The following is a 12,963-nucleotide window of genomic DNA, read 5'->3' on the forward strand; positions in this document are numbered from 1 at the left end:
ACCAACAGTAAATAAATAAGTTTTTCTTTTTTTGGGGGAAATAAAGAAGTTAACCAGTTCATCATTCCACCGTACGGAACAAAGCAATTTAAACCCAGGAAACGCAGATACGGTCAAGCATGTGGATTGACAGGAAGGCTGATGGATTAGACTTGTGAGACAGCTTCTTCTGTTCCCGTCCTTACTCTTCAGCATATATTTATCTGACGTGTACTACAAAAATTGACGAAAGAACGTAAGGATGAATTGTAACGGCTCTTAATTGACCTCTTAAAAGAATTGCGTGTATGTACCTTCCAACTTATTGCTGCAAGCTGGAAGACTCTTAAACACGCCTAATGATTTTCATTGGAATGTGTTGAATCTTTTGCCGGTTTGGATCACCGGTTGTTTCGCGGGACCTTGTGAACTCCTCGTTGCGGGCTCGCGGACAAAACTTCTCAAGGGACTGGGGTAATGCTGGAAGCAAACGAATGTTCGGGCAACCATTGATGTCTAGTACCTGGAGCAACGTCAGCTGCTCCATGTTCTCTGGCAAGGCGTCCCAATTGCTGTGCCAAAGCCTAAACCAACGAAGATGAACAAAGACCTCAAAAAGCTCGGGAGCAGGTTCCGGACGGCTACGGTTCTCGAGCAATAGATTACGCAAATGCTGCGGGCCACCGTTCGCTTACTCACCATCCAATTTGGGTACGTTGAACCTTGGTAATTGTTAATTCGGAGTCTCTCAAGATACTTCGATGGACAAAGACCCTCAAGCACCTCCGCTTCAACCTCTGGACTGCAACTCCCATCACTCCATCCAAATGAAAGTTCTGTCACTCCTTCCTTTTGTGCAACACTGGCTTCAATAGCCTCTTCCTTGCCTCTGACATTCTCAAGACCCATGATAGCCAGCGCGCCTTTAAGCTTGTTTAATTGCTTCAATTGTCGTATCTCGTATCCCACTTTATTCTTGACAATGAAGCCTCGTAAAATTTGGAGCCATTTAAGCCTACCAATATTTGGAAAATCTAAACCAGAGCTTACACGCCGCAAGTTGATGAGGTGACTCATATGTTTAGCTCCGGAAAAATCCATACCTTTGGCTGCAGAAACATCTAGCAGCTGAATGTGGTAAAGCTTGGTAATACTGTATGGTAAAATAAGATCCATTAGTACATCCATATCAAAATAGAAATACCGAAGATGCTTTAACAGTCCAATAGATGCCGGGAGTGAGAAGATACGACCACCAAGTGTTCCCTTGAAACGTAAAACCAGCACACGCAAGTTCTGTAACCTTGTGAACATGCTCTCCAAGAATTTTTCATCACTTATTTCAATCCGCAAGGGATAATCCATGATAAGTGTGCGCAAATTCTGCAATTGAAATATTTTCTCAGTAAGCATCTTTCTATCACAACTCCTGACAAATATATGACGAACATCTGGAGGAACTTCTCCTCTGAAACCTTTCTCGATTCTGAAGCAATCTCCAATGGCGGCCTCCTCTGCTAAATCACGCAGCAGGTCATGAACAGTGAAGTAATCAACCTCACATCCCTGTTCCATTTTTCTCTCCGCTAGCTGCAGAAATGAGGCTGACAGTAATTCATCAAAGTAATCCTGACCAACATCATCCGGTTCCTCTTCAGCATTGGTTGTCTTTATAAACCCTTCAGCCATCCACAACTGAACTAACTCAGTACGTTCCAAACGACGTCTTCTGGGGTAAATGCTACGGTAAGCAAAGCATCGCCTGACCTGCTCATCAAGATGCTGGTAGCTCCACCACAAAGCTCCCATTGTCTCATTTAAAAGATCTCGGTCTCTAGTTCTTCTCCAAAATTCTACATTCGGTCTTAGGCATAGCTGTGCACCCACTGTTCTGGCTGCCAGAGGCGATCTGTTCAGCTTTTTTGCAATCTCATCCCCAAGCATTTGGAGTTTTATTCCATCATGCCCAGGTACCACTGCACCTCGAAGTGCATATTGCATGAACATTTGAAGAAAGACATCATAATTCAGATCAGATATTGGAATACATCTCTCTCCCACAGCACCCGAGCTACCAATGCATCTTTGCTTCGACTAGTCACCGATATCTTGGTTCCAGTCTTCGCAACCTCCAGCAGAGAAAGTACCTGTTCTAGTTCGCCATGGTGCCCTCGTATCCCGAATATTATACCAGACATCATCTAGTACCAGTAAAATCCGTTTTCCACGCAGTTCCTTCACCAGATTCTCTCTTAGAGTGTTACGGTTCTTGAATTCAGAGGATGGCCTCCCTGTAGCCCCCTCAAGCACCTCTGTTAAAATGGCTTGCAAATCAAACTTCGAGAAACATGAATCCATATTACCAGGTCAAAATGGCCAACCTTCTCCTCTTCCTTGTCTTTCTTCTCACGGTCACAAATATACTGTGCAAGAGTTGATTTCCCGGACCCAGCGATGCCATGAATGCCAATTACAGAATAACATAAACCAATGTTGGTGCTTTCGTGACCATCGCATTCCTTGTCATGAAGCATTGCTATGATCTTGTCACGATCCTCATCTCGACCAATTACTTTCAGCGGAGGAGCTGCAGTAGTGACTGCACTACGGGAATTGGGAGGAACCAATTGTCTCCAATTATAATCAGTTACGGGAGGCAAGTTCAGCCGTTCCAAAATTTCGCATGCATCATTTATAACCTTTTCTATCTTGTCAAAGCTATTTTTCAACTGACTTTTTGACATGCCACTCTCCTACAAATCCAAACAACAACGATTAATATGATTAAGAATGAAGTGTATTTTATATACTATACCCCTTTTTTTTAGAAATACACGAAGTTCTAGAAATTGACACACTGTCAACAAAAAACAATATTGACCATAACTTTCACAAGCTAACTAAATATTGCAAATACGTGGAAAATGGTATCCATGACAATTGTTAGAGCAAGTCTAACATGCCTCTTATTTCTCTGCCCCGTATAACGCGAGTTTTTCGTCCCGTATCAGAAAAGTGCGTCTAGCTGAACCATTCCGTCTAGCGGACCCCGTATTTCGCCCTGTATTTTTAAAATTAAAACCCCGGAAAAATTAAAATCATAGTTCATCTTCATTGATCGTACGCTGGATCATACATACATAGGGGATTCTACATTGCGATCCTATCTAGTCGTCGAGGATGACGAATGGCACGAACGGCCCCCTGGCGGCAGCCTCCTGCGCCTCGAATTCCGCCACGGCGGCGATGGCCGCCGCCTCCTCCTCTGCCTCCGCCCGAGCCTTCTCGGCGGCCTCCGCTTCCTCCTCGCCGGCACGCGGATCGCCTCCGCTTCCTTCCCCGCTGGTGCTGCCGATGCGCGGCCCATGCCGCCTTCGCCGCGCGCTCACGCTCCCACTCGCGCGCCACTTCTCGATGGCGACACCGCTCATCGGCTTGAGCGGCGGGTCTTCTCGGTACCACGGCCCACCCGCGGCGAACTCCCGGAGCGAATCCGGCACGTAAAGCGCGCCGGCGTACCGGCACGCCGCACGGCGACTCCCCGCGGCGGAGCGCTTGCATTGGTGCCGCCACGCCTCCTCCACGGTGTCCGGCGAGCGGGATCGCTTAAATCCGCTCGCCGGCGAGGCGGTACTGCGGGCGTGTGCGTACATGCCGAACGGCGGTCAAAATGCGGAGCTGGGGTGGGCGGGATTTCTCGCCGGAGCTAACTACTGAGGCGGCGGCGGACGGCGGAGCTAGGGTTGCGAGTGAGGGGTTAACCCCTCACTCGCACCGTCGCCCGGTATATGTAGGGGTGGCGGGGCGGATTTGCTGGTCCCCGTATTCCGCCGAAACGGGCCGGGCCGAATACGGGGCCTACTAGATGGCCCAAACCGCGCCTGCCCCGTATCCCGCCGGAATTTTACGGGGTGGGCGGGTTATAATAGACATGCTCTTATGCCCCGCACTGAGATAAAAATCTTGTTTGCTACTACTAGCTGTCCGCCTAACTGGCTATATGGTATGTAGAGCATAAATTCCAGAGAACCTTGATGGCACAAGAACGTTGTTGGCTTAACATAAATTAAAACACATTCAAGTTCTGTGGGCAAGAAAAAAACCTGATCATTTGAGGAGGAACTTGGAATGCCAAAGCTGAGCTTTTTCTTCATCAAATCCCTCATGCGTATAGGCACATCACCGTCTGACTTCAGCTTTCCATCTTGGATCTGCTTTTTAAGACGGTGATACTCAACATCATCCAAGATGTCTTCCGCCTCATAGAAAGCCGACTTAAGATTCTTAAACAACTGCTCCAAACGAGACCTGTCGGGGCTCTCCTCGACGGCTTCCATCACCCGCTGCAGCAATAAAACCTTCGGCTCAAGTTCCTTCAGCTTCTTCGATGTGTCAAAGCCGAGGAAGGAGGATCCTTTCTTGAAAATCTCAGACATGATGGGCGAGACGATCCATCCTACGGCTTGCAGGCCCCACCCTACTGCAATAGCAGCGGTTACTGGATCCGCCATTGAAAGCAGCAAGCTCTTGGCAGTTCTTAATTAGAGATTTGCTGTAGGTGTTTACATAGCAGAAGAAAAGTAAGACAAATATTCCAGGTAGAGTAAAATCCATGGAAGATTACCGGTTAAAAGTACATCTACAGAGAGCAACCTCAAATAGCTCAGGTTGGAGTTGGGGATTTCAGAGTGGATCACTCGAAACAGAGGAGGCTCACCTGTAAGGACTCCCAACGGCACATATAGTGTGAGACGAGGAGGAGACGCGAACAGCGGTGACGACAAGCTACGGGCCGGCGGCAATGGGGAGCTGCAGACAGGGTCACCGTCTCACGGAGCAAGAGCTCCTCGACGCGATATCCGGCGAGGGCCATGAACGAGGTAGCGTGTGCGAGAAAAGGAAGCAATGTACTAGCAATGTCAACGGTTCTGCCCCCGCTCGGGGAAGGAAATCCTATACGACCCAGTTCCGATCGCTGGACCAAGTCGCCCGTATGACAAGTAGGAGAACGAATCTCAACGGTTCTGCCCCCGCTCGGGGAATGTCAACGGTTCTGTGGGAGTAGGAATCTCCCTCATCCCTAATTTAATAAGAAGACCAGCAAGTAGTCAGCTATAGGTACAGACATGCATATGGCAGCTTTTTTGAAGAAAAGTAAATGTTGGCACGCAAATGCATTAGCAAACTTACAAAGAAAATGGCCAGCACCAAGCATCGATGAGAAAAAAAAAATGCTATGAACTCCAAACACATTAACAATAATTTAATAAGTGTGAGTCCTGGCATCACACACATAATACTAATGGAGTGAAAATTTTGACACCGAATTTACATGAGGGCACGATAGAATCACAGAATTGCATGAAAAATAACTTTGAGCCTATGGAATAGGAGAAAAATAATTGATTATTTTCAGCGGCAACGGATCAGCATCTCAATCTTATTCCATATATGAAATGATGCAATCGCTGCTCAATAATGTATTATTTCAGCGGCAACGGATCAGCATCTCAGTCTTCTTCCATATATGGAGTGATGCAATCACTCCTCAATCATAGTGCTGCCCGCTACATACATTTTGAACATTGCTGAGAAGTTGATTTGTCATTATTTGTATGTAGATAAGACAATACCTCATCTTCTGGTAAACAACTTCTCATATGATTATAGAGATGACGAGTGCAATTTTTTGTTTCTGCTGCACGTTTCTTGGAACAATGAACATATCGAGCTTTCCATTTCTCCCCTATTTCCAGTCCCTCAAAATGCATCCAAACAGGTGAGATAAACTTCTTTCTCTTTGGACAAATAGCCACAACCTTAGAGTATCTCTAGTAGTGCCTGTAAAAGGGAGATCGTCAAGATGGCGGGTGGTGGTCGACGTGTGGGGAGAGCTGGGGGTGCTGTTGGTGGGCGTGGAGCTGGTGGTGGTCGTGTCCCTCCAACGACAGCAGCAGGATCGAGCGCGGCGGTGATCTCCTCGGCAGTGCTCCTGATCTGGTCCCAGTCAAGACGGAGTTTCCGCAACCTATGATGCATCAGATGGGGGGGGGGGGATGATGAATCCCAACATGTGGAACATGCAACTGGCGCAATGGCCGCAGTTCTTTGGTAACCAGCAACTTCCCCGCCTGGTTTCAACCCTATGATGATGATGCCTCAAGGTGTTGCTCCCGCTCTGCCACAACCAAATAGCCAGGGCAGCTGCGCTAGCCAAATACCTTCACAGCAGCAACCATCTGGTAGCAATAAAAATAAGAAGAAAAATCTGAAAGGAGCTGCTTCTAATGGCCAGCGACACTTGGAGCGCTTCATCATTGGACTTCTTCTCGACCCCAAGGTCGGCATCGACGTACAACTTGAGCGAAAAATGTTCATTGTGAATGTTAGACTTTTCGGTCTTCAAGAGTATGAACACCGATCTCCTCCGTTACTTTGCATTTTCTAGAATTGAACTTGGCTATGTATATCCGTCGTAGGATTTTTGTTTTGTTTTGTTTTCTGCATCGGAACCCAACAGTTCGGTACCAAAATTGCACCGTTAGGCACAAAAATTTGCTCTTTTGGGCATCCGAATTGCATTAGCGGTCAAAAAAATTATTCTGATGGGCCAAATTTGCTCTTTAGGACACTAAAGTTGTACCACAAGGCACCAGTTTGTGTTGTCAGACACCAAAATTGCTATCTCGAAAACCAAAATTACGCCCAAAGTTGCTCCTTCTGGGATCTAAAGTTGTAGTGCATGATATAAAAAGTGAATAGTTTGTCACCAAGTTGCTCGGGCAGGAGGCACACAATGTGCAGAACGTAGGAAAAGATGAAAGTTTTGGGGTTGGAGAATGGTTCCGAGACTTGCATCTATGTTTATTATTTAATTGGTTGAATTAAATAAATAAATATAAATAACTGGTTTCGGAGGATGTCTATACACCGTATGTGTGTAGAACTGCGGAGGGGCGACACTTGGAGCGCTTCATCGTTGGACTTCTTCTCGACCCCGAGGTAGGTGTCGATGTACAACTTCATTTGCAAAGTTCATTGTGCACGTTAAACATTTCGGTCTTTAAGGGTATGAACACTGATCTCCTCCGTTAATTTTCATCTCTATAGAATAGATCTTGGCTATGTATATCCATCATAGGATTTTTTTTGTTTAGTTTTCTGCATCGGAACCCAATAGTCTGGTACTAGAGTTGCACTGTTAGGCACCGAAATTGGGCCGGCGGTCAAAAAAAATTATTCTGACGAGCCAAAGTTGCTCTTTAGAACACCAAAATTGTGCCATGCACCAGTTTTGTGTTATCATGCACCAAAGTTGCTCTCTCAAAAATTAAAATTGCGCCCAAAGTTGCTCTGTTGGTATGCAAAGTTGTTGTGCATGGTACAAAATGTAAATCGTTTTCAGAGATGGATTGCTCTTTGGGGAAGAATGGAATTGGAAAAAAAGGTGAATGCAGGAAAAGATGATAAACATTGATAGATTGCCCATCATTTGTCGGCTACAAAGTTGTACACTATATTTACACTGCCGGGAACCAAGGTTGTTATGTCGGGCATCAGAGTTGCTATGCTAGCACCAAAATTCTTTTCTAATTCATTAAACCCAAATTCTAATTCTTGCCTGGTCACCATCTAGTCTTAGGCGGTGCTCCTGAGCTGTCCGATTTCGATCGGATGACTCACATACGTCTACCTCCCACCTACCATGTCCGATAAGAAATTAATCACGCCCAGGAGATAGAGACCGCTCGTGAGCCCAGTCAAATTCCCCATCGCTCCTCCTCCCTCGAACCCCTCCGCTCTCTTCATGTACACAATCTCTTCGTCGGAGGCGACGACCGGCAACCACATCGAGCAGTGAGGCGGCGGAGGGCGGTGGTGGCGCCTTGGGCAGGTGGCATGGTGCAGGTGCATCGGGCGGGTGGCGCGGTGGTGGTGATTCAACGGGGACGGGCGCGATGCAGTGGCGGTGATTGGACGACGCGACGTGGGGGCTGCGCCTCGGGAGGGTGGCACGTTGGCGGCATATCATGCGGGAGGCGCGGTGGCAGTGATTCAACGGCCACGACGCGACCCGGTGGCAGTGATTCAACGTCAATGGCGCGCGGCGCCTCGCGCCGGTGAGTACCACAGCAAAGCCTATGCCTACTCCCTCTAGGGATCACCTGCCACTTGTTCTGAAAGGAATCCGTCCCACTCCCCTTGATCTGATCTGAATTTTTGTCCCAGAGGGAATGGGTATTTCTCGAGCTACACCATGAACACAGAGAGACTCGCACGTGTTCAGATCTCCGTGTACATTAAGGATGTAACTGAAGCAGTTTTTACCCGGTTCTAGCTATAATTTTTGGAACTAGCTAGATGTACTTCAGGTCTTTTTTATACATGCGTAATGATGAAAAGTCAGCGAAAAGTGTCTTTAGCACATGAGTATTATTTGAATTTCAAAAAAATGAAATTAAATACCTACATACATATAAACATTCCGAAGATACGGTAGAAATTTCGGAGAAAAATATGTTATATTTTAGGCTATATAAAAAAGACAAATTTTTGACAAATATAAGTCCCTATACATAGCTACAAATTTGTTTTTTTCCTGTAGCTCAAAATACAATGCAACTTCTACCAAAACTTCTCACGAGTATTCGGAAATATATATGTATTCATAGAATAAATGTGATAATTTTTTTAAACATAGATATATAATTTTTTTAATATTTAAAAAACTGAGAGCACTGGTGCTCATGTGCACCAAATGCTCACTCAAAAGTCAGGGTGTAGTTTTCTCCAGTTTTAAGTGAAAGTTTTGCTTCCGGATGTATATTTTATCCTTTTTATACATCTAAAGTGTTGAATTGATCAACGTGTAAATACTAGTACTCCAAGTTTTTGTGCATCTGAATGTAATTTTATCCTTTTTCTACATCTAAAATCTTGAACGGATCAAGGTTGTGAAACACTAGTATGTTTTGTGCTCCCAATTTGGTGTATGTAGATGTAACTTTTTTCAAGTTTCTACATCCACCGCTGCCTTTTTTACATCTCCAATTGAAATCACAAACTAACTAATATGAGTTGTTTTCGAGGAATTTTCCAAGAACTAGACAAAGTTACATCGTTTTTTTGTTCTGGATTATTCTCATTTTACAGAACACAGGTACACCCGACTGTGTCGTTGCATGCACGCAAGATGAGAAAGGGGGACCACAACTATTTTAATTATTACCCCGGAAGACTAATGTTGCACCTATTCTATTTTCGGTTACATGTCACTATCAACTTCTAAGCCCACTTTCTATTTCGGAAAATATTCCGTTGAAACATTGGGGGCACCGTGGTAGGCTATCCGGTGCACTGAGCACTGTGTAGAATCGCCCTTCATTAAAGTTGTACTGTTGAGAATCAAAATTGCTCAATCGGGCACTAAAATTGCTAAACATAAACTTGCTTTCATCGAGCACCAAAATTTGCGCTATCGGGCTAGTCATTGAACATGCGGTGAGAATAAACTTCGCTACCCTAGTATGGCCCAGGTCTTTGCTTTACAACAGCACGTGAAGCATGAGATCAGCCAACAATATTTGACTCCAAAGGGTGGATCGGCGTGCAGGAGAAGGCTGAAGCCACGATCCACATCGAGCTACCCCCTTCAAGACCACCCATGGCGGACGCCCTGCTGACGCTCGCTCTTCTGGAATTTGGGCCATTTGGCCTTTGGCCTATGACCCATTATCAAATTCTGAAACTCACATGACCCATTCTAATAATTAGGGGCAGCACTAGTGGGAGCTAAAGTTTAGTCCCACATTGCTAGTTGGGAGAGAGTTGGAGTGGTATATAAGGTGAGCTGTTCTAGTCCTAGTAAGTGAGTGAGAAGAGAGAGAGCCCTCGCGCACTCCTCCTCCTCCGCCGCCCGCCTCGTCACGACACGACACGGCTTATCTTTTTGCTGTTTGGGAAATTTATTGTGTAATCAATTTCGAGTCATTAACGGACGCGTTACTCAGCCGTTTTACCTTCCGGTTTTTCTGGATCGTGGCTGTGCCGACTCGGACGTGGGCTGCGCCCCACGACCTTTGATGTCTACGGGTGCTTCTATTCTTGTAGACAGTGTTGGGCCTCCAAGAGCAGAGGTTTGTAGAACAGCAGCAAGTTTCCCTTAAGTGGATCACCCAAGGTTTATCGAACTCAGGGAGGAAGAGGTCAAATATATCCCTCTCATGCAACCCTGCAACCACAAAGCAAGAAGTCTCTTGTGTCCCCAACACACCTAACAGGTGCACTAGTTCGGCGAAGAGATAGTGAAATACAAGTGGTATGAATAAATATGAGCAGTAGTAACGGCGCTAGAAAAGTGCTTGCTGGCGTGCAGTTGATGGTAGTAATATTGCAGGAAGTAAAGATGCGATAGAAACAAGAAACAAGCAGCGATAGCAGTATTTAGGAACAAGGCCTAGGGATCATACTTTCACTAGTGGACACTCTCAACTTTGATCACATAACAAAATAAATAAATAGATGCTAGACTCTACACCCTCTTGTTGGATGATGAACACCACTAACTGTGTAGGATTATACGAACCCTCAATGCCGGAGTTAACAAGCTCCACAATATTCGATGTTCATGTTTAAATAACCTTAGAGTGCATGACAGATCAACATAACCAAACCAAGTACTAACATAGCATGCACACTGTCACCTTCACACTACGAAAGGAAGAATAGATCACATCAATACTATCATAGCAATAGTTAACTTCATAATCTACAAGAGATCACAATCATAGCCTACGCCAAGTACTACACGATGCACACACTGTCACCATTACACCGTGCAGGAGGAATAAACTACTTTAATAACATCACTAGAGTAGCACACAGATAAATTGTGATACAAAACACATTGCAATCATAAAGGCATATAAATAAGCACTTCACTATGCCATTCATAACAGTGAATAAGTATTCTGTGAAATATAGCCTAAGAGACCCACACGGTGCACACACTGTCACCTTTACACACGTGGGATAAGGAGTCTCCGGAGATCACATAAGTAAAATCCACTTGACTAGCACAATGACATCTAGATTACAAGCATCATCATATGAATCTCAATCATGTAAGGCAGCTCATGAGATTATTGTATTGAAGCACATAGGAGAGAGATTAACCACATAGCTACCGGTACAGCCCCGAGCCTCGATGGAGAACTACTCCCTCCTCATGGGAGACAGCAGCGTTGATGGAGATGGCGGTGGTGTCGATGGAGGAGCCTTCCGGGGCACTTCCCCGTCCCGGCGGCGTGCCGGAACAGAGACTCCTGTCCCCCAGATCTTGGCTTCGCGATGGCGGCGGCTCTGGAAGGTTTCTCGTACCGTGGCTTTTCCGTATCGAAGTTTTAGGTCAGGGACCCTTTTATAGGCGAAGAGGCGGAGTCGGAGAGGCGACGAGGCGGTGACACACTAGGGGGGGCGCCCCCCCCTAGGCCGCGCTGCCCTGTCAGCTGGGCGCCCAGTGGCCCCCCACTGGCGACTCTCGGGTGTTCTGGAAGCTTCGTGGAAAAATAGGATGCTGGGCCTTGATTTCGTCTCGATTCCGAGAATATTTCCTTACTAGGATTTCCGGAACCAAAAACAGCGAGAAAACGAGGAACTGGCCCTTCGGCATCTCGTCAATAGGTTAGTTCCGGAAAACGCATAAATATGACATATAATGTGTACAAAACATGTAGATATCATCAATAATGTGGCATGGAACATAAGAAATTATCGATACGTCGAAGACGTATCAGCATCCCCAAGCTTAGTTCCTGCTCGTCCCGAGCAGGTAAACGATAACACAGATAATTTCTGGAGTGACATGCCATCATAACCTTGATCATACTATTGTAAGCATATGTAATGAATGCAGCGATCAAAACAATGGTAATGACATGAGTAAACAACTGAATCATAAAGCAAAGACTTTTCATGAATAGTACTTAAAGACAAGCATCAATAAGTCTTGCATAAGAGTTAACTCATAAAGCAATAAATCAAAGTAAAGGTATTGAAGCAACACAAAGGAAGATTAAGTTTCAGCGGTTGCTTTCAACTTGTAACATGTGTATCTCATGGATAATTGTCAACATAGAGTAATATAACAAGTGCAATATGCAAGTATGTAGGAATCAATGCACAGTTCACACAAGTGTTTGCTTCTTGAGGTGGAGAGAAATAGGTGAACTGACTCAACATAAAAGTAAAAGAAAGGTCCTTCAAAGAGGAAAGCATCGATTGCTATATTTGTGCTAGAGCTTTTATTTTGAAAACATGAAACAATTTTATCAACGGTAGTAATAAAGCATATGTATTATGTAAATTATATCATACAAGTTGCAAGCCTCATGCATAATATACTAATAGTGCCCGCACCTTGTCCTAATTAGCTTGGACTACCGGATCATCGCAATACACATGTTTTAACCAAGTGTCACAATGGGGTACCTCCATGCCGCTCGTACAAAGGTCTAAGGAGAAAGCTCGCATTTTGGATTTCTCGCTTTTGATTATTCTCAACTTAGACATCCATACCGGGACAACATGGACAACAGATAATGGACTCCTCTTTAATGCATAAGCATGTAGCAACAATTAGTATTCTCGTATGAGATTGAGGATATATGTCCAAAACTGAAACTTCCACCATGATTCATGGCTTTAGTTAGCGGCCCAATGTTCTTCTCTAACAATATGCATGCTCCAACCATTAAGGTGGTAGATCTCTCTTACTTCAGACAAGACGGACATGCATAGCAACTCACATGATATTCAACAAAGGGTAGTTGATGGCGTCCCCAGAAACATGGTTATCGCACAACAAGCAACTTAATAAGAGATAAACTGCATAAGTACATATTCAATACCACAATAGTTTTTAAGCTATTTGTCCCATGAGCTATATATTGCAAAGGCGAATGATGGAAATTTTAAAGGTAGCAC

General features: G+C 45.1%; 1 pseudogene; it reads right to left on the bottom strand.

Annotated features, from left to right (window-relative positions):
* Positions 1–325: 325 nt before the first annotated feature.
* LOC124690940 lies at positions 326–4,490 on the bottom strand (annotated as a pseudogene).
* Between the last annotated feature and the right edge of the window lie 8,473 nt (positions 4,491–12,963).

This window comes from Lolium rigidum, chromosome 2, assembly GCF_022539505.1.
Source record: "Lolium rigidum isolate FL_2022 chromosome 2, APGP_CSIRO_Lrig_0.1, whole genome shotgun sequence".
Taxonomy (NCBI): Eukaryota; Viridiplantae; Streptophyta; class Magnoliopsida; order Poales; family Poaceae; genus Lolium; species Lolium rigidum.